Below are 21,022 nucleotides of genomic sequence, written 5' to 3' on the forward strand. Positions count from 1 at the left end.
TCAGAGCTTATCGGATTGGGATTTTTATATGTAATTTTTAGTTATATATGTACACAAATATTTTTATATGTGTTTTTTAAAGTAGACATGTTTTTACCCCTCATTGACCCATCTTTTTAAGTAATTTGCAGGAATTTATAAGATTTTGTTCGAAATTTGGCAAGGATCTAGCCATTATTTGGCCAGAATAGGATCGCCATTGACCGCCTAGCGATTAATCGACCATTAATCGGTGAACCTCCGATTAGTGATTAATCGACAGGGGCGGCCCTGAGGGTGTGCGGGGAGGACCACCGGCCAAGGCCCTATGACTCTGAGGGCACATTTTAAAAAAAATCATACACATGTATATATAGAGGGAGGTTAGAGTGAAGGAGAACCGACTAAAAGGAAGGAGAACCAAGGAATTGTGAAGATTAAACTTTAAAAGATACCTGCTCTTTTTTCGGCCGGTGACTTGCAGGTTGAAGAACAGGTGACTTGTGAAGAAGAGAGGGAGAGAAAAAAAAAAGATAATTGAATTATTTAATTAGTCAAATTTTTTGATAGGAGGGGCCTTTTTGAAAATAATCGTACAAACCACTCTCAAAACCAATTAATTATTAGTTTCTTTTCTTTTTGTTTAAAAGAATATGAAACACCCTTCCCAAGTTTCATATTTCAACTTATCACGGGTTGTTTTTTATTATTTAAAAAAACATCTTATATATATTTGTAACACCTCGGAAATTCCTGTCCATTGAAATAAAGACACGTGTCATGAGAGACAGACGTGTCAGGAAAACCGGATCAAATAAAAAGATGTATGGTAGGATTTTTAATAAAAAGGGCGTCATGTATTTAAATACCTCTGAACGACCCAAGGGCGACATGTTATTAAAACACCTCTGAGCGACCCGAGATTTCTTTTTATATAAATCCCAAGATCCTTAAATCTTTTGAAAATTATCCTATATGATAACCGGTTGTCCCAAATAAATAAAGTTCCATCTGTTATGTGAACTGGGGATTTGACAGGATTGTTACTAATGATAATGCTGAATAAAATTCTCATAAGATAGAACCAAGAATAAATATATGAAGCTTGTTAGTTAATTATGAGAATCCAAGGACTTATTCTTGATGTTTCCGTCAATTAAAGTTGCCATAAGATTCCAAGGTGTCAACATACATGCAAGCATGCAAAACCTGAAAATGGTGGACCCTACTTTGCAGTAAAAGCCTGATGTCTCGACATTTGAAAGTTGCATGGTCAAGACTTAAAAGAATGCAAATTTTTGTCCTCTGACCATCGATTACGGACCGCAAAGCCGGAGGCTTACGGTCCGTAAGGAGGGTATCTGGGCATGTTTCAGCAAGGGCGGTTACGGACCGTAACCATTTTAGCTTACGGTCCGCAAGAGGTTCTTACGGACCGCAAGGCCTTAAGCATACGGTCCGTAAGACCGTCGCTGGCAGTAGTTTTTGGACAGCTGCCTGTCCAGCCCGTTGCACCGACTTAAAACGTAAAATTTCGAAACCATGGGCTTGCTAGGCAGTATTTTGCTCTCTAGGAACACCTGGGATGATCCCCCAACCATTGTAGACTTGTGTGTCACAATCTTGGACCTCTTGGCTCACTATATAAGGACTTGAATGGTAACCATTCTCACTTGCTAACTTGGGACTTTGGTTCAAGACATCTCTGGAGCTTTCCTGGACTACAACAAATTTTCTTAGGCATCTTAAGCATTCTTAGGACTCTTGTAAGTGTCCTTAAACCCCTCTAATTACTTTTAGCTTAGTTAATTAGCTAAAAGTCAAACCATCGTAATTAAGGTTTGACTTCGTGATTACTTATAATGTGCTCTGTCAACTCACGAATTAAAGATACCTTTAAGAAGGTAATTAAGTGGGCATCAAACCCTTAAAAGGGTATTTCCAGATTCCCACTTTAAGCATGCGAATTGTCGAGTCAAAGCTAACTATAAAAAGTCAACAGAACGCTTAACTTCAAATTAACTTATAATTAGCAATGTAAGTTACATGCAATCTGTTTGATCATTAAAATAACTTGGTGATTAATGTAAGAACATGTTCCAACATGTTCAACTCGACAATTTTCAGTTTAGGCTCGGTTTGGGACCGAAAGTCGCAAAGTTTGACTTCTGCTTTGACTTTCAGTTCTGACCCGTTTAAGCCAAGATTAGGATTGCCTTAGAGCTTCTTTTGAACCTATTTTCATATTAGTATAACTCTCTGAGTTTATACAACCCGGTTCAATAGATATCCTATTCACATGCATGTTTCCGTTAATTGCTCATATGTTGACCATTATGCCCATTTGACCTTAAATCGTGATTTTTTGAAAATGTAAAAGGGTAGGCACGTTAGTTGCTAATTTATAAACTTGCACCCAAAATTTGAAGTCAGTTTAAGGTCTAGATTAAGAGTTATGCTCAATAGCGTAATTAAGAGCTTCTTTACTAATTAAATGGCGTAAATTATGTATAACCTATTAAAACCCAAATTTTTATACCAAACTTTTTACCCACTGTTATAAAATAATATTTTGGGAATTTTGGAGATTTTTATTTATTTTTAGGCTGAGCATAAATTAGTGTTCTAAGGTTTAGTCGGTTTATGCCGGTTTTGCCCTTTTTAGCCATAAAATGAGTTTTATAAAACCTTTTGACCTCAAACCAATTTCTACTGATTTGTTATGATAAATATATTATTTTGAGCCTTCTGGAATATTAAAAATATCAGCTTTTTACAGAAAACCCGGAAATGGCTCCAAATCGCCTTTTTAGGCATTTTTAACACATAAGTGTGCATTAGAACCTTATTAAGCCTAAAGGTTTGAACCTACTGATGTGATTAGCAATTTTTTATATTTCAAACAGTAGGCAAATGTTTTGAACTCAGAATTCCAGATTTGACCTTTTAGGCACTTGTGAAATTACCAAAATGCCCCTACGATGCATAGTAAGGTTAAAGATAATAAATTTCACATAATTTTGATACCCTGCTGTTATAACTTAGTAAATTAAGTATATTTACTAATGTAATCAGACCTGTAACTCAGGTCATTAATTTAACTCTTTTACACCTTAGAAAATGACCAAAACGCCCTTATGAGGCATAGTTTGGTTTAAAATCATTTGGGGCATAATGGAAGGTATCATTCTGATATCACAACATGTTTTAAGCATAATAACTTCAGAAACTTGTATTTAACTCCTATGGTTACTCGTTACGCATTATACGCGTTCGGATCAGCTTATGTGGTTAATTTGACCCTTATAGCCGAAACGGGTCAAACCATATCTTTTTTGTCTCAAAATTCAGAATGTGATTATATTACCCATATAAAACAAGTGTGCAAGCTTGTTGGGTCAAAACCACATACTTAAACGGTCTTCGCCTTATTGTGCGTTTAAAACCGTAATCTTTATATAAAACTAACCAGTCTAAGCTTAAGACCCGTTAGGATTCTAATAGGTTATTAAAACCTTAATTTCCAGATCTAGGAGCCCAGTAAAAGCTACTTGCACTCGTTATATTTGGTTTATACTTGCTCAGGTAAATACATTTAACTTATTTTCCCTATACGGGCTTGGGGTACGGTATATAAAATACCGCTTGGTCGGGGAATTGACCTTAACCAGCTGATGGTTAAGTGCTGTCAAATTAACTCGTTTGAAAATGCTATTTTGTTTGTTTAACGCCTTTGGGGGTTTAATGACCATGTCCCGGATATCCTTGGCATCATTCCATGAATGGCCACGACCTTAGCACACGGGTGTAGGCATACACCCGTAGTGCATTTTATTGTATATAATCGTCGGCACGGGAGGAGTCTCGCGGCGTTTTATATTAAGTGGTGTGTCTATTGAGCTTTAACCCGGCACGACCTGGGCTACTGAACGCAGAACAAACATGTAATTCTTTTACAAGATTATTAAGCAAATAATTATCCCAAGTTATAAAAAGTTTTATGCCACGTGCATTTAAATAAATTTTTAAACATTTTTAAAATGAGTCAGTTGAATTGTATTTACCAGTGCAAACTGACGTATTTTCCAAAAAGACTAAGTGCAGGTACTACGCGAAATAGGCTGGTCACTCCTTAAGCATCCATAGAGTCTCGCAAGCTTAGGATGCATGAAGTCTGTTGAAATGAAGTTTCCTTTTTGTTTGATTCTGCCTGTGGATTTTATTTCGACATTTTGTGATACTTGGATATTACAATAAATTTTAAGTTGAAATAAACCTATCTTTGCTTCCGCTGTGCATTATAATTTGTGTTGTTTGACTATGACGACATCAACTACGTCACGAAAATCCCCCACCGGGCCCACCGGTGACACGTGGAAATTAGGGGTGTGACAGGTTGGTTTCAGAGCCAACACTGAGTGAATTAAACACTAGCCTTTTGTGTTTAGTCTCAGTGCACGAATTGCACATTCTTCGAGTTCCGATGTCTAGACAAAGAACATAGGACAAACTCTGTTTTGTTTTATTTTTTTTGGGTCTTATATTATTATATTGTGGTTATCTAAAACTTGTATGCAGGTCAATATGCCACCAAGGTTTCTTCACGGACGAGGCAAGGCCCCTGTCACGGGTCACGACCACGAAGCCGGGCCTTCGCACCGGCGTACCCCGTCCATTACCATGAGCACCAGTCCACAAGAGCCGTGGAGGCTCTATGTTGAACCCGGGAGACGATCAGTTTCCCTCAGCTCTTCACCTTCTTACCAGCATTCATTTGGGCCCCAGTCAGAAAATGAGCCCAACGAGCAACCACCCTCTTTCATACCTCTGCAGAGATCCAACTCTCACCACTCCTTTGGTGACCCAACCCCAACCTTCCAGAGCCGGTTCAACCCGGCCAACATTTTTCCAGAACCCGTGGGTTTTAACCCACTTGGACCGGAAGACCACTTCTCTGGGGATAACGATATGGACGAGGATACTAACCCTATGGAGCCTGCTACGGGGACGCCCAACCACCCGATAGAGATCTCTGACGGATCATCTTTTCACGGATCGCCTTATCGCGGTCCAGACAGCTACGAGGAGAGGTTCCGAAACATCGATTGGTATTTTACCCCCTCACACCACTCGTCCCCTTACCAGCAGCAGCAACAGCAGCAGCAACCGCAACAGGATCCTTCTCAGGATTCCCGTTTCGTGGCAGTTACTCCGCCACCACCACCACCAGTGGAACAGCAGCCACCTCCGGAGCCACCGAGGCGGAGGAGGTCGAACGCACGGATGTCCGTGCGAGGGGGTGTCCGCATCAGCACACCCCAACCATCAACTGGCAGCCATTATCCGCCACTTCAGGAGGAAGAGGAAGAACCACAATTGGGGGGTCCATCAAGCCCCATTCCAGAAATCAACTCAGTACCTATGGCACCTCCATTGGGTTTTGACAACCCAATCCCTGCATACACTGGTTCGGCAGCGTATAACCCCTTTGAGCAGCCAGCACATACTCACTACAACTTCGGCTATGCGGAGGTCGATCCATATCAAGTAGCTCGGGACTACAACGCTCTTCATCCTGAAGGACCATACGGAGGACCATGGACCACTGGTTACCCGACTTATGGGTACCAGCATCCACCACCCCCTCAACCTATGTACCAGCCGCCGCAGCCACAGCTGATTCTGCCGGAACATCAGCAGGAGGTTCTTGAGAGGTTGCACCAAGTCGAACAGGAAGTTCGAGAGGACCGCAGGGAGCGGCAAGGCTTCTTCAAGGGCCTGTCAGACTTGCTAAAGGGGAAGTCTAAGAGGAGGGGTCATTAAGGACCTTTGATGTTTGTCTGCTTAGTTGTAATCAGTCCCTGCGTGGACTTTATGTTTCTGTATTCAGCTCCTGCGGGAGCTTGTCTTTTAGTATTCTGCCCCTGCGTGGGCATGTCTTTCAGTTGACCCCTGCGTGGGTTTGTTTGTTGATTTAATTGTTGTATTTCGCCCCTGCGTGGGCATGTTGTTGTAGAAGTCCCGTTTTAGGCAACTGATGTACTGTTAATCTTGATCTAGTGAAATGTTGCATTTAAATTTCATGATTGTTGTTATAAATAAGTATATGAATAAACTTAAAATAAAATGAAAATAACATTTCCTAAAATAAAAGAAGACCTACCATTTGTGTAAAATGGCAAAATCTAAAAAGGGACAAGACCTAGCCACATGTCATTTTTAAGACAAGGCCAAAATGGTATCTCCATAATTAGATTCAGGTCCATAATTAACGTCTCAACTTAGGATTGATCTGCGTTACAAAGAGAATCTAAGGGGTAAAAGCCTAGCCACGTGTCGTTGCAGACATGGCCAAGATGGCAGAACCTGTCTAAAAGATTCGAAATTCTGTTAACATCTGTAAGTATGTTGACATATTGGGCAAATTGTGACCCAGTAGAAGTCACATAGACCATCATTGAAAATTGGGTTAATTTAAGATTCCCTGCAAGTAAATGACCATTCCTTAAGAATGAAGTACCTACGGGTAGTAATTAATGTCCTAGGGACTAAAAGACAGTTTGAGTCTGCAACTCACTGTCTAGAATAGGGTAATGAACTGTGATTCAAACCCTAATGCCTTGATTCTGTAAGAATGCGGGTTATAAGCTAACACTGTCCTTGTGACTAAGTTATATGTTAATTCTTAACTATAATATAGGGTTATAATGCAGACCCTGAATTTATGTTTAATTAATAATTTAACCTGCAATGGCTATTTAAAACCATGGTTAATAAAATACATAAAATACTGTATTAACTATTAAATAAAAACCTTGCCCATTATTGTTTATATGTAGCAATTGAAGCTACATGGCGGGGTCGGATGAAGTGAATAGTCGTCCGGTGGAGAACCACGATAATGCAAAGATACAGTTAACTGGTGCAGAGTTGAAAGCACTGGTAGATGATGCGGTTACTAAGGCTTTAGAAAGACAGTACAGTGAGTACAGCGGGACCCATAGTAGAACCCTGTCTACACCGCATAATAAATCTAAGACTCATTCAGAGGCTCACAGCAAGCCACCTTCTGTCAAACCCAAGTCTAAAAAGGAGGAATCCAAGAAGGAGGACTCTAAGAAGGAGGATGATAGACATTCTTCGAATGAAAATGATAATCATTCCAAGAAGATTGTGCTTTATAATGCCCCACGTGCCAAGGGTTGCACGTATAAATACTTTGTATCTTGTAAACCTCGGGATTTCACTGGGGAGAAGGGGGCAGTAGAATGTATGACTTGGCTTGATGAGATGGAGACGGTAGTGGATATAAGTGGCTGTGCTGAAAGAGATATTGTGAAGTTCGTGACGCAATCTTTCAAGGGTGATGCCCTGCAATGGTGGAAGTCGTTGATTCAAGCCACCGAGAAAATACCTCTATACAACATGTCTTGGGAACAATTTGTTGCCCTAATCAAGGAGAATTATTGCCCACAACACGAGGTCGAGGGAATAGAGTCTGATTTCCTATCTCTGGTTATGAAGAACCTGGACTGCCAGGCTTATCTCACAACCTTCAATACCTTGTCAAGGCTAGTTCCCTATCTTGTAACACCTGAACCAAAGAGGATAGCCCGTTTCATTGGGGGTTTGGCCCCAGAAATTAAAGCAAGCGTCAAGGCCTCTCGGCCCACTACTTTTCGATCGGTGGCTGACTTATCTCTGTCCCTTACAAAAGATGCAGTTAGACAGAGATCACTGAGGGCCGCAGATGCCGAGAAACGAAAACGCGAAGATGATGGTTCGCGACGCTTAGATAAGAAGCGGAAAGGCAATGACGACCACAAGAAAGGGTCGGGGTCCAAGAAGGGAGATCAACAGTCAGGTGAGAAGCCCAGGTGCAAGGTTTGTAAGAAGCACCATTTCGGGAAATGCAGGCAGGAGTCTAGGTCCCAATCTCAGCAGAAACTATGTGGGATTTGCAAGTCCCCGGATCATAAGGCATTAGATTGCAAGAAACTTAAGGATGCCACCTGCTTCAATTGTAATGAGAAGGGACATATTAGACCCAACTGCCCGAAGCTTGTCAAGAAAACAGAAGAGGGAAAGAAGACAAATGCAAGGGTCTTCCGCATGGATGCAAAGGAAGCTATACAGGATGATAATGTCATAACAGGTACTTTTCTCGTTAATGATGTCTACGCAAGGGTTTTATTTGACTCTGGGGCGGATAGGTCCTTTGTAGATAATAAGTTCTGTGAACTGTTGAAATTACCTGTTAAAGTCCTAAGTATGAAATACGAAGTGGAATTAGCTGATGGATCATTAGAAACAGTTTCGACTGTATTAGATGGATGTGTCCTATCCATTAGGAACCACTCTTTTCCTTTATCCTTGTTACCCTTTAAGCTAGCAGGCTTTGATGTAGTAATAGGGATGGATTGGTTATCGCATAACCAAGCCCAGATAGTATGCAGCAAGAAGCAGGTAGTAATCAAGACCCCATCTGGTGAGCCACTCACTATTCAGGGAGATACTCAACACGGAATGCCAAAGCGAGTGGCCATGCTTAAGGCATCCGGGTGCACGAGTAGGGGTTGTGTCATTTATATGGCACGAGTAACCATTGTCGAGAAGAAGCCCAGGATCGAAGACATACCGATCATTTCTGACTATCCCGAAGTTTTTCCGGAGGAACTACCTGGTTTGCCGCCAGATAGGCAGGTGGAGTTCAGGATTGACATCATCCCCGGAGCTGCACCAGTGGCCAGAGCACCATACAGACTAGCACCAACGGAGATGAAGGAATTAAGGACACAGCTAGATGATTTGCTAGCTAAAGGCTTTATTAGACCTAGTTCATCTCCATGGGGAGCGCCAATTCTGTTTGTCAAAAAGAAGGATGGGTCAATGCGTCTATGCACTGATTACCGTGAGCTAAACAAGGTTACTATCAAGAACAGATATCCTTTGCCTAGAATCGATGATCTATTCGACCAACTACAGGGAGCGAGTTACTTTTCCAAGATAGATCTCAGGTCTGGCTATCATCAATTGAAAGTCAAAGAGGAGGATGTACATAAGACCGCGTTTAGAACTCGTTATGGTCATTACGAGTTCCTAGTGATGCCTTTTGGGCTCACTAACGCGCCTGCCGCATTCATGGATCTCATGAATCGCGTATGCAAGCCTTATCTAGATAAATTTGTCATCGTCTTCATTGACAACATCCTCATCTACTCAAAGAACGAAGCTGACCATGAGGAGCATCTTCGGTGCATTCTCAAGCTACTCCATCAAGAAAAACTCTATGCCAAGTTTTCAAAGTGTGAGTTTTGGCTTCGTGAAGTCCAGTTCCTTGGTCATGTTGTGAGCGAACGTGGAATTCAAGTGGATCCCGCAAAGATAGAAGCTATTATGAACTGGTAAGAGCCAAAGACACCTTCAGAGATTCGTAGCTTCCTAGGCTTGGCTGGGTACTACAGGCGTTTTATTGAAAACTTCTCAAGAATTGCTGCACCCTTAACGTCGTTGACACGTAAGAACATTAAGTTTAATTGGGGGACTAAGCAGCAAGAATCTTTTGATATCTTGAAGCAGAAGTTGAGTAACGCTCCAGTACTGACTCTACCTGAAGGCATTGAAGAATTTGTGGTGTATTGTGATGCATCACACACCGGAATGGGTTGCGTGCTAATGCAAAAGGACAAGGTTATAGCCTACGCTTCACGTCAATTAAAGGTGCACGAAAAGAATTACACCACCCATGACTTAGAATTGGGTGCCGTTGTATTTGCACTAAAGCTTTAGAGGCATTATCTGTATGGGACGAAGTGTGTAATCTATTCCGACCATAAGAGCCTTCAACACCTGTTCAATCAGAAGGATTTGAACATGAGGCAGCGACGATGGATGGAAACCTTGAACGATTATGATTGTGAAATAAGATACCATCCAGGCAAGGCTAATATAGTCGCAGATGCTCTAAGCAGGAAGGAAAGAGTGAAACCGATAAGGATCAATGCCAAGAGCATTGAAATTAAGAGCAGCTTGAATGAAAAGTTGTTAGCTGCACAAAAGGAAGCTGTGTTGGAAGCTAACTATTCCGAGGAGAAATTAGGAGTAACTGAAGAACAGTTGTCCTACGATAAAGACGGAATGTTGAGATTAAATGGACGAATATGGGTTCCTGTATATGGAGGACTTCGTGATGTTATCCTCAAGGAAGCCCACAGTTCCAAGTATTCTGTCCATCCTGGAGCTGATAAGATGTACCAGGATTTAAAGGCAAATTATTGGTGGATAGGCTTGAAAAAGTCTATAGCTGATTATGTAGCTAAATGCTTGACGTGTGCTAAAGTCAAAGCTGAACATCAGAAGCCGTCAGGTTTACTGCAACAGCCTGAAATTCCCACTTGGAAATGGGAAATGGTGACGATGGACTTCATCACCAAATTGCCTAAGACGCCGAAGGGAAATGATACTATATGGGTCATAGTTGATAGACTGACTAAGTCAGCACACTTCCTGCCCATTAGAGAGACCTTCAGCTCTGACATGCTAGCCCAATTGTACGTAGATAAGATTGTGGCCTTGCATGGTGTGCCAGTATCTATTATCTCGGATCGGGATACTAGATACACATCTCATTTCTGGAAGAGTTTGCAACAGTCTCTGGGCACCCAATTGAATTTCAGTACGGCTTACCACCCCCAGACGGATGGGCAGAGTGAGCGTACCGTTCAGACGTTGGAAGACATGCTGCGGGCATGTGTGATTGATTTAGGAGGAAGTTGGGACAGGCATTTACCATTAGTCGAATTCTCCTACAATAATAGCTACCATACTAGCATTAAGGCTGCGCCTTTCGAGGCACTATAGGGTAGAAAGTGCAGAACGCCCATTTGCTGGGCAGAAGTGGGAGATACGCAATTATCAGGTCCTAACTTAGTCTTCGAGACAACGGACAAGATTGTCCAAATTCGCGACCGCCTGAAAGCTGCTCGAGATAGGCAGAAGAGCTATGCAGATGAAAGGCGAAAGCCTCTCAAGTTTGAGGTTGGCGATAAGGTCTTACTCAAAGTATCACCTTGGAAAGGGGTGATGCGATTTGGCAAGAAAGGTAAGTTAAGCCCAAGGTACATAGGACCATTCGAGATCATCGAATGTGTAGGGTCGGTGGCTTACAAGTTAAACTTACCTAAGGAGCTCGATGGTATTCATAATGTATTCCACGTCTGCAATCTAAAGAAATGTCTAGCTGACGAGTCGCTAGTCATACCACACACGGATGTGCATATAGACGAGAGCTTAAGATTTGTGGAAAAACCTGTGTCGATTGAGGATCGACAGGTAAAGAAGCTTCGGAGGAAGCTTGTGCCTATGGTCAAGGTAAAATGGGATGCTCGTAGAGGTCCTGAATATACGTGGGAGTTAGAGTCCACGATGCAAGAAAAATACCCTCAATTGTTTCATTAAATCTCGAGGTCGAGATTTCTTTTAAGGGGGTGAGGATGTAACACCTCGGAAATTCCTGTCCATTGAAATAAAGACACGTGTCATGAGAGACAGACGTGTCAGGAAAACCGGATCAAATAAAAAGATGTATGGTAGGATTTTTAATAAAAAGGGCGTCATGTATTGAAATACCTCTGAACGACCCAAGGGCGACATGTTATTAAAACACCTCTGAGCGACCCGAGATTTCTTTTTATATAAATCCCAAGATCCTTAAATCTTTTGAAAATTATCCTATATGATAACCGGTTGTCCCAAATAAATAAAGTTCCATCTGTTATGTGAATTGGGGATTTGACAGGATTGTTACTAATGATAATGCTGAATAAAATTCTCATAAGATAGAACCAAGAATAAATATATGAAGCTTGTTAGTTAATTATGAGAATCCAAGGACTTATTCTTGATGTTTCCGTCAATTAAAGTTGCCATAAGATTCCAAGGTGTCAACATACATGCAAGCATGCAAAACCTGAAAATGGTGGACCCTACTTTGCAGTAAAAGCCTGATGTCTCGACATTTGAAAGTTGCATGGTCAAGACTTAAAAGTTTGCAAATTTTTGTCCTCTGACCATCGATTACGGACCGCAAAGCCTGAGGCTTACGGTCCGTAAGGAGGGTATCTGGGCATGTTTCAGCAAGGGCGGTTACGGACCGTAACCATTTTAGCTTACGGTCCGCAAGAGGTTCTTACAGACCGCAAGGCCTTAAGCATACGGTCCGTAAGACCGTCGCTGGCAGCAGTTTTTGGACAGCTGCCTGTCCAGCCCGTTGCACCGACTTAAAACGTAAAATTTCGAAACCATGGGCTTGCTAGGCAGTATTTTGCTCTCTAGGAACACCTGGGATGATCCCCCAACCATTGTAGACTTGTGTGTCACAATCTTGGACCTCTTGGCTCACTATATAAGGACTTGAATGGTAACCATTGTCACTTGCTAACTTGGGACTTTGGTTCAAGACATCTCTGGAGCTTTCCTGGACTACAACAAATTTTCTTAGGCATCTTAAGCATTCTTAGGACTCTTGTAAGTGTCCTTAAACCCCTCTAATTACTTTTAGCTTAGTTAATTAGCTAAAAGTCAAACCATCGTAATTAAGGTTTGACTTCGTGATTACTTATAATGTGCTCTGTCAAATCACGAATTAAAGATACCTTTAAGAAGGTAATTAAGTGGGCATCAAACCCTTAAAAGGGTATTTCCAGATTCCCACTTTAAGCATGCGAATTGTCGAGTCAAAGCTAACTATAAAAAGTCAACAGAACGCTTAACTTCAAATTAACTTATAATTAGCAATGTAAGTTACATGCAATCTGTTTGATCATTAAAATAACTTGGTGATTAATGTAAGAACATGTTCCAACATGTTCAACTCGACAATTTTCAGTTTAGGCTCGGTTTGGGACCGAAAGTCGCAAAGTTTGACTTCTGCTTTGACTTTCAGTTCTGACCCGTTTAAGCCAAGATTAGGATTGCCTTAGAGATTCTTTTGAACCTATTTTCATATTGGTATAACTCTCTGAGTTTATACAACCCGGTTCAATAGATATCCTATTCACATGCATGTTTCCGTTAATTGCTCATATGTTGACCATTATGCCCATTTGACCTTAAATCGTGATTTTTTGAAAATGTAAAAGGGTAGGCACGTTAGTTGCTAATTTATAAACTTGCACCCAAAATTTGAAGTCAGTTTAAGGTCTAGATTAAGAGTTATGCTCAATAGCGTAATTAAGAGCTTCTTTACTAATTAAATGGCGTAAATTATGTATAACCTATTAAAACCCAAATTTTTATACCAAACTTTTTACTCACTGTTATAAAATAATATTTTGGGAATTTTGGAGATTTTTATTTATTTTTAGGCTGAGCATAACTTAGTGTTCTAAGGTTTAGTCGGTTTATGCCGGTTTTGCCCTTTTTAGCCATAAAATGAGTTTTATAAAACCTTTTGACCTCAAACCAATTTCTACAGATTTGTTATGATAAATATATTATTTTGAGCCTTCTGGAATATTAAAAATATCAGCTTTTTACAGAAAACCCGGAAATGGCTCCAAATCGCCTTTTTAGGCATTTTTAACACATAAGTGTGCATTAGAACCTTATAAAGCCTAAAGGTTTGAACCTACTGATGTGATTAGCAAGTTTTTATATTTCAAACAGTAGGCAAATGTTTTGAACTCAGAATTCCAGATTTGACATTTTAGGCACTTGTGAAATTACCAAAATGCCCCTACGGTGCATAGTAAGGTTAAAGATAATAAATTTCACATAATTTTGATACCCTACTGTTATAACTTAGTAAATTAAGTATATTTACTAATGTAATCAGACCTGTAACTCAGGTCATTAATTTAACTCTTTTACACCTTAGAAAATGACCAAAACGCCCTTATGAGGCATAGTTTGGTTTAAAATCATTTGGGGCATAATGGAAGGTATCATTCTGATATCACAACATGTTTTAAGCATAATAACTTCAGAAACTTGTATTTAACTCCTATGGTTACTCGTTACGCATTATACGCGTTCGGATCGGCTTATGTGGTTAATTTGACCCTTATAGCCGAAACGGGTCAACCCATATCTTTTTGGTCTCAAAATTCAGAATGTGATTATATTACCCATATAAAACAAGTGTGCAAGCTTGTTGGGTCAAAACCACATACTTAAACGGTCTTCGCCTTATTGTGCGTTTAAAACCGTAATCTTTATATAAAACTAACCGGTCTAAGCTTAAGACCCGTTAGGATTCTAATAGGTTATTAAAACCTTAATTTCCAGATCTAGGAGCCCAGTAAAAGCTACTTGCACTCGTTATATTTGGTTTATACTTGCTCAGGTAAATACATTTAACTTATTTTCCCTATACGGGCTTGGGGTACGGTATATAACATACCGCTTGGTCGGGGAATTGACCTTAACCAGCTGATGGTTAAGTGCTGTCAAATTAACTCGTTTGAAAATGCTGTTTTGTTTGTTTAACGCCTTTGGGGGTTTAATGACCATGTCCCGGATATCCTTGGCATCATTCCATGAATGGCCACGACCTTAGCACACGGGTGTAGGCATACACCCATAGTGCCTTTTATTGTATATAATCGTCGGCACGGGAGGAGTCTCGCGGCGTTTTATATTAAGTGGTGTGTCTATTGAGCTTTAACCCGGCACGACCCGGGCTACTGAACGCAGAACAAACATGTAATTCTTTTACAAGATTATTAAGCAAATAATTATCCCAAGTTATAAAAAGTTTTATGCCACATGCATTTAAATAAATTTTTAAACATTTTTAAAATGAGTCAGTTGAATTGTATTTACCAGTGTAAACTGACGTATTTTCCAAAAAGACTAAGTGCAGGTACTACGAGAAATAGGCTGGTCACTCCTTAAGCATCCATAGAGTCTCGCAAGCTTAGGATGCATGAAGTCTGTTGAAATAAAGTTTCCTTTTTGTTTGATTCTGCCTGTGGATTTTATTTCGACATTTTGTGATACTTGGATATTACAATAAATTTTAAGTTGAAATAAACCTATCTTTGCTTCCGCTGTACATTATAATTTGTGTTGTTTGACTATGACGATATCAACTACGTCACGATAATCCCCCACCGGTGACACGTGGAAATTAGGGGTGTGATAATATTTGATTCGGATTAAGGAAAAATTCTTACGAGTTTTGAGAACTTAGAGAACTCCGTCTTTCGTTCGAATTTTGCTCTCATTTTTTGCACACTCCTAAATTAAAATGTTATAAAGGCAGCCGTAAAAAATGGTTTTTCGACCCCTTACAAGTGCTGTAAAAAGCCGAATGACATCAGCATTACATCACTTTTTAAGGCATAAAGGGCACGTTTTTCAGGCTCGAACAGGGCACCTGAATTCTCAGGGCCGGCCCTGTTAATCGACGACTAATCGGAGACTAGTCGGGATTTTTACAACCATGGTATGCGACAAACCCGCAAGTGCGGAATCCAAGCGGGTAAGTTGAACCAAGCAACGAACACACACACAAGAAGACAGATTTGCGCTTCAAAGCTTAACTATATTTCGCAATAGAGTTTGTTACAAGATAACTAACAATGGTTCTCTGAAACTCACTTGAAAATACTCTCAGTGTTCTATCTGTATGTTATCTTCTGTGATCTGCAATGGCCCCTTAAATAGGCAAACATAAAACAGCACCTCCACGAAGAGTGGACTGGGCCACGAACCCTTAGGATAGCCCACGAAGAGTGAGTCTTCGTGGCTTGACTCTTCGTCCACAATAAGTCTTCGTCACATGAGGAGTGTTCGTGAGATAGAGTCTTCGTCCAAGATGGATTGTTCGTCCACAATGGAGAGTTCGTCCACTAGCAGAGGGTTCGTGACATGAAGTCTTCGTTGGAATGTATTGGTGTTCGTCCAATAGAAGTCTTCGTCCAATAGCCATGACTCTTCGTGGCATGGACTGTTTCTTCGTTGAAATGTCAGGCCCAAATACAACATCCTAGGCCCACTAACATTTGCATCTTGGTTTCTCAATATGCTAAATGCATGAAGTCCTTTCGTGACTTTCATGCAAAGTTCACTTCAAAGTCCAATTTAGGTGAATGTGACATCATCATGATGATGTCATGATGGTGTCATCTTGCGGCTCTTCGTGCTTCGCGTGTCGATCTCTGGGGCGCACGACAGAGGAATGTCGCGACGTCTGTCTTGAGCCGAACCTAACCGAGTCGAATCGAACCGAATCGCGTCCACATAATATGCATCAACACATCATTTGGGCATAAACACAAGAAGACAATCAGCGGTAATGACGCTTAAAGAATAAGAAAAAAACTACGTCCCAAAAAATACACCTAAGACTTACTACAATATCCTCTAGGAGTCCTTAACCCTAATCTAACGTCTCCACGAAGTCCTATCTTGGACCATGTCCTCAGAAAGATGCAACTCTAGTAAATCATACCTAATCTGCTCATCCCATGTCAGTTTGGGTCTGCCTCTTCCTCTCCTCCCCTCCACAGTAAGAGTTTCCACTACTCTAACTGATGCCATCATTTGCCTCCGCTTCACATGCCTAAACCATCTCAATTTCCCCTCCTTAATCTTATCCGATATACTAGCCACTCTTAATCTTTCCCTAAATGTCACGACCCCCGACCCCACCCTGGACGGAATCGGGAGCCGTGAACAGCCCAGTGGTACTGGTGGTTATTTTAAAAACGTTGCAGCGGAAATTTCATCAGGACCGTGAGTTAGGAAAAATATCAGAGTTTAGAAAACACCGGATTTTATTTAAATAGATGGGATAAACCCATGTTTTACAATGGTAGCTTTAATAAAGATAAATTTTATTATATAAAACAATATTTCTTAATTTGATTTTAATAAATAAAATAAGCCACTTCTTGAAGTCTTTTAGTGCCGGATCCAATCCTTACTCCAATCTACTGTAATTACCTGAAACGCGTTTTAAAAAGGTTTTGTCAGCGGGAAATACTGAGTGAGTTCATTCATGTTTTATGAAATGACTCTTAGTTATAAATTACAGCATAAGAGCGATTACAATGGTTCACATCTTATCTTTATCTGGCTTTCTGCCACAATGGTGACAAGTCATAATGGTGACGATGGTCATACCACTATTAGGTCAATGAACTCTAATAGTGACGTTCCTCCCTAGTAGGTCAATGAACCTAACTGGAAGAAATAGTAATGTGCACAATACCCCACTAACCAATAAATCAAGATATCCACGACTTAGTCCCTGTAATTATAACTTTTGAAAATACTTTGAGGTATTGTAAAACAGTTTGAGAAAAAGAGAATGACTCACAAACTGTGAGAAAAGAGTTTATAAAAGGGAAATGACTCACATTGCAGATTTAACGAGCAAGATATAAGCCTACTGATTTGCCTGTGATTAACCTAATTTAAATAATAATACACACACACAAACGGGTTAGTAACTAATTCAGCAGTTACGTCAATTCACGAGATCAAACCCTCACATCGATTAACAAGTGCGATACTTAATAATTCAATCGGATTCACAACGAATAACAGAGCATAGTTCGAATTCGAACAGCACTCAAGTATTCAAGTCGAAATCACGATGAATAATCAAAGTACAAGCTCAATTTGAGCAGCACTCGGACAATCGTTGGATAGTTATAATCGATCGGACGTTGAATCGTAATAGCGATCGAGTTATTACCCTGATTGCGGCAGCGATTCAAGATCTGTGTGTGTTTTAATAGTATACAGGCGATATCTCCGTGTGTATTTGGAGTTTTATCGTCGTTTCAGTGCCCAAAATCAAGTCTCAGTGTCCTCTATTTATACTAATTTTTGGGACATGCTTACCTACCTGCTTGACATGCCTACCTACTTGCTTGATTGACATGCCTACCTACCTGCTTGACATGCCTACCTACTTGCTTGATTGACATGCCTACCTACCTGCTTGACATGCCTACCTACCTGCTTGACATGCCTACCTACTTGCTTGATTGACATGCCTACCTACCTGCTTGACATGCCTACCTACCTGCTTGACATGCCTACCTACTTGCTTGATTGACATGCCTACCTACCTGCTTGACATGCCTACCTACCTGCTTGACATGCCTACCTACCTGCTTGAAATGCCTAGGTGTCTTAATTATGGTTTCCTTATTGATTAATAATCATCCTAATTATTGACTTTAATGAGAGTTGTTACACTAAAGACCTCATTTCTTATCCGATCTAACCTCGTGTGTCTACACATCCACCTCAGCATCCTCATCTCTGCTACCTCCATCTTGCGCGCTTGTGTCTTGTTGATAGCCCAACAGTCTGTTCCATATAGCATAGCGGGCCTAACTACTACCCTGTAAAATTTCCCCTTTAGTTTAGTTGGGAACCTTCTATCGCACAATACCCCACTGGCTGCCCTCCATCTACACCAGCCAGCTTGTATGCGATGGGTTACATCACTATCTATGTCACCATCTCTTTGTACAAACGACCCCAATTACTTAAATTTAGTTGCCTGTGGGACCAATTGATCCTCAATGGTGATTTGGGTGTCATCGTCATCGGCTACACCACTGAATTCGCAGTGTAGATACTCAGTTTTAGATTGACTAATCCTTGGGCCCTTGCTCTCTAAAGCTACTCTCCACTCCTCTACCCTCGCGTTCAGACACTGTTTATTCTCTACAATCAACACGATATCGTCTGCAAAAAGCATGCCCCATGGAACTGTCTCCTGAATCAACTTGGACAACTCATCCAAGACATTCGCAAAAAGAAAAGGGCTCAACGCAGACCCTTGGTGGAGTCCTACTTCCACAGGAAAGAAGTTTGTATCACCTACAGGCCCGCGGACACTAGTTTCCGTTCTATCGTATGTATCCTTAATTATGTCTGTATACTTCCCAGGTAGCCCTCGACCCTCCAAACTATCCCAAACACTTCCACACCTCAATCGGTATGTTGTCCAAACCTACTGCCTTGCCTCTTCCCATCTTCTTAAGTGCCATCCTCACCTCTTCATGTGTGATCCTCATGTAGTAGCAATTATTCTGTTGTCGCCTTTGAGTCCTAGGATTGCTGCTATCTTGTTGGTATGCCCTAACATCGTTGAAAAGATTATGGAAGTAGGTTTGCCATCTCAATTTAATGTCATGTGCCTTGACTAAAACACGTCCATCATCTCCTTTGATAAACTTTACTACTCCTAGATCTTGTCTTCTTCACTCCCTAGCTTTGGAAATCTTGAACATATCATGCTCTCCCTCTTTCATTTCCAAACGTTCATACATTTGTTTATAGGCTGTATTTTTTTGCCTCGGTTACCACCTTTTTCGCTTCCCTTTTTGCCTTCTTGTATATCTCCCGCACCCTCAGCCGCTCCTCCTCATCTGTGCACCTCAAAAGATCTCTAAAACTCTGTTGCTTATCCTTTATTTTGGTATGCACGTCTTCATTCCACCACCAGGACTCCTTATGCCCACTGGTCTTTCCTGTTGTGACCCCTAGCGTCTCATTCGCTACTGTAGTGATCGTAGTCGCCATAGCCTCCCACAAACGGTTTACGTCATCACCTTGTTGCATCGATGTCATCGAGTTAACTTTATCTCTAAACATCATAATTTTTTCTCCCTTCAAGTTTCCCCAACGGATCCTAGGTTGGGTTTTCCTCTCCCCCTTAGTTAGCCTTACTTTTAAGGCTATATCTGCTACCAGCAAATGGTGTTGAGTCCCTGCAGTCTCCCTTGGTATAACCTTGCAGTCCATCCACATCCGTCGATCTTACTTTTAAGGCTATATCTTCCGGCCTCCCTTGTCCAACTTCCATACAAATAATCAAAACCCAAAATATACTGCATCCAAATATTAAATCCACAAATAAAGCCGACCCGAAACATATTATATAGCAACCAATTCACACGGTTAGAACCATGTTGTCATATGATATGTTGTAGCATCATTTGCAGTGTCATTATACAGATGAATGGATCAATTAACAACTGGAAGGCCTTTAATTTATGTTATGAACATCAGTTGACAAAATGAGTTGGTGGGAAACTGAGTGGTAGACAAACATCTGGTTATGTTGATAAATATGATTAGTAAAAAAGGAACATATGCTAATTCATGCAAGTCATATGATGTCCGAGGTTGTACACTTATACTACTATATATATAACTAGTTCTATACCCGTCCGGTGGATGGGTATAATAATGGTATAATGAATAAGTATTTTATTCTTTATATTTTAAACAAACCATTATTTGTTTAAAACAAACCAAAATATGTGTGAGGTTTCGTCAAAAGTGTTAAATATAGCAAAACAAGGTTGTTAGGAATTCCAATGAATCAAATTGCATCAAGTATTTAAGTAAGCCATTAACTTAAATAGGCAAATGAATGATAATGTCAAGTAACAATCATGCAAGGTAAATAACAACTAAAACGTGTTAAAATGTTTCATGAAACACGCGTGTTCACTACTCAATATATCGTTCTGGCTTCCCATACGATCTCCTAGGCCCTAGTTTCTCATGAGAGTCATCTGCGACACGTTCAACATCCGTTGTGGTGGGAACTTGCAAGGGTTTGCAAACATCGAGTACATTTTCTATAATTATTGAAGACAAAGGACACAGTTTGCAATAAGTGACATACATAAAGGACGATTTTTGTAATTTACTCTTTATATAATAATTAGACTCTTCACATGTCATCTTAATTATAAGTTACAAATGTCACACCCCGATTTCCACGTGTCTCACCGGTGGGCCCGGTGGGGGATTACCGTGACGATGTTGGCAACAATATAGTCAAACCACACAATTATATAATGCACAGCGGAAGCATAAAATAAATATATAAACTTCAACCTTTGATCGTAATATCAAAATGTATTACAAGGGTTGAATATATCCACAGTGGATCGTAAATAATTATAAAGTATTGTTCCATCAGATACTGCAATCAAGCTTGCGAGGCTTATCCCGACGCTAGGGAGCTAATACCAGCCAATTACGTTTAGGTACCTGC

This window comes from Helianthus annuus, chromosome 14, assembly GCF_002127325.2.
Source record: "Helianthus annuus cultivar XRQ/B chromosome 14, HanXRQr2.0-SUNRISE, whole genome shotgun sequence".
Classification (NCBI taxonomy): Eukaryota; Viridiplantae; Streptophyta; class Magnoliopsida; order Asterales; family Asteraceae; genus Helianthus; species Helianthus annuus.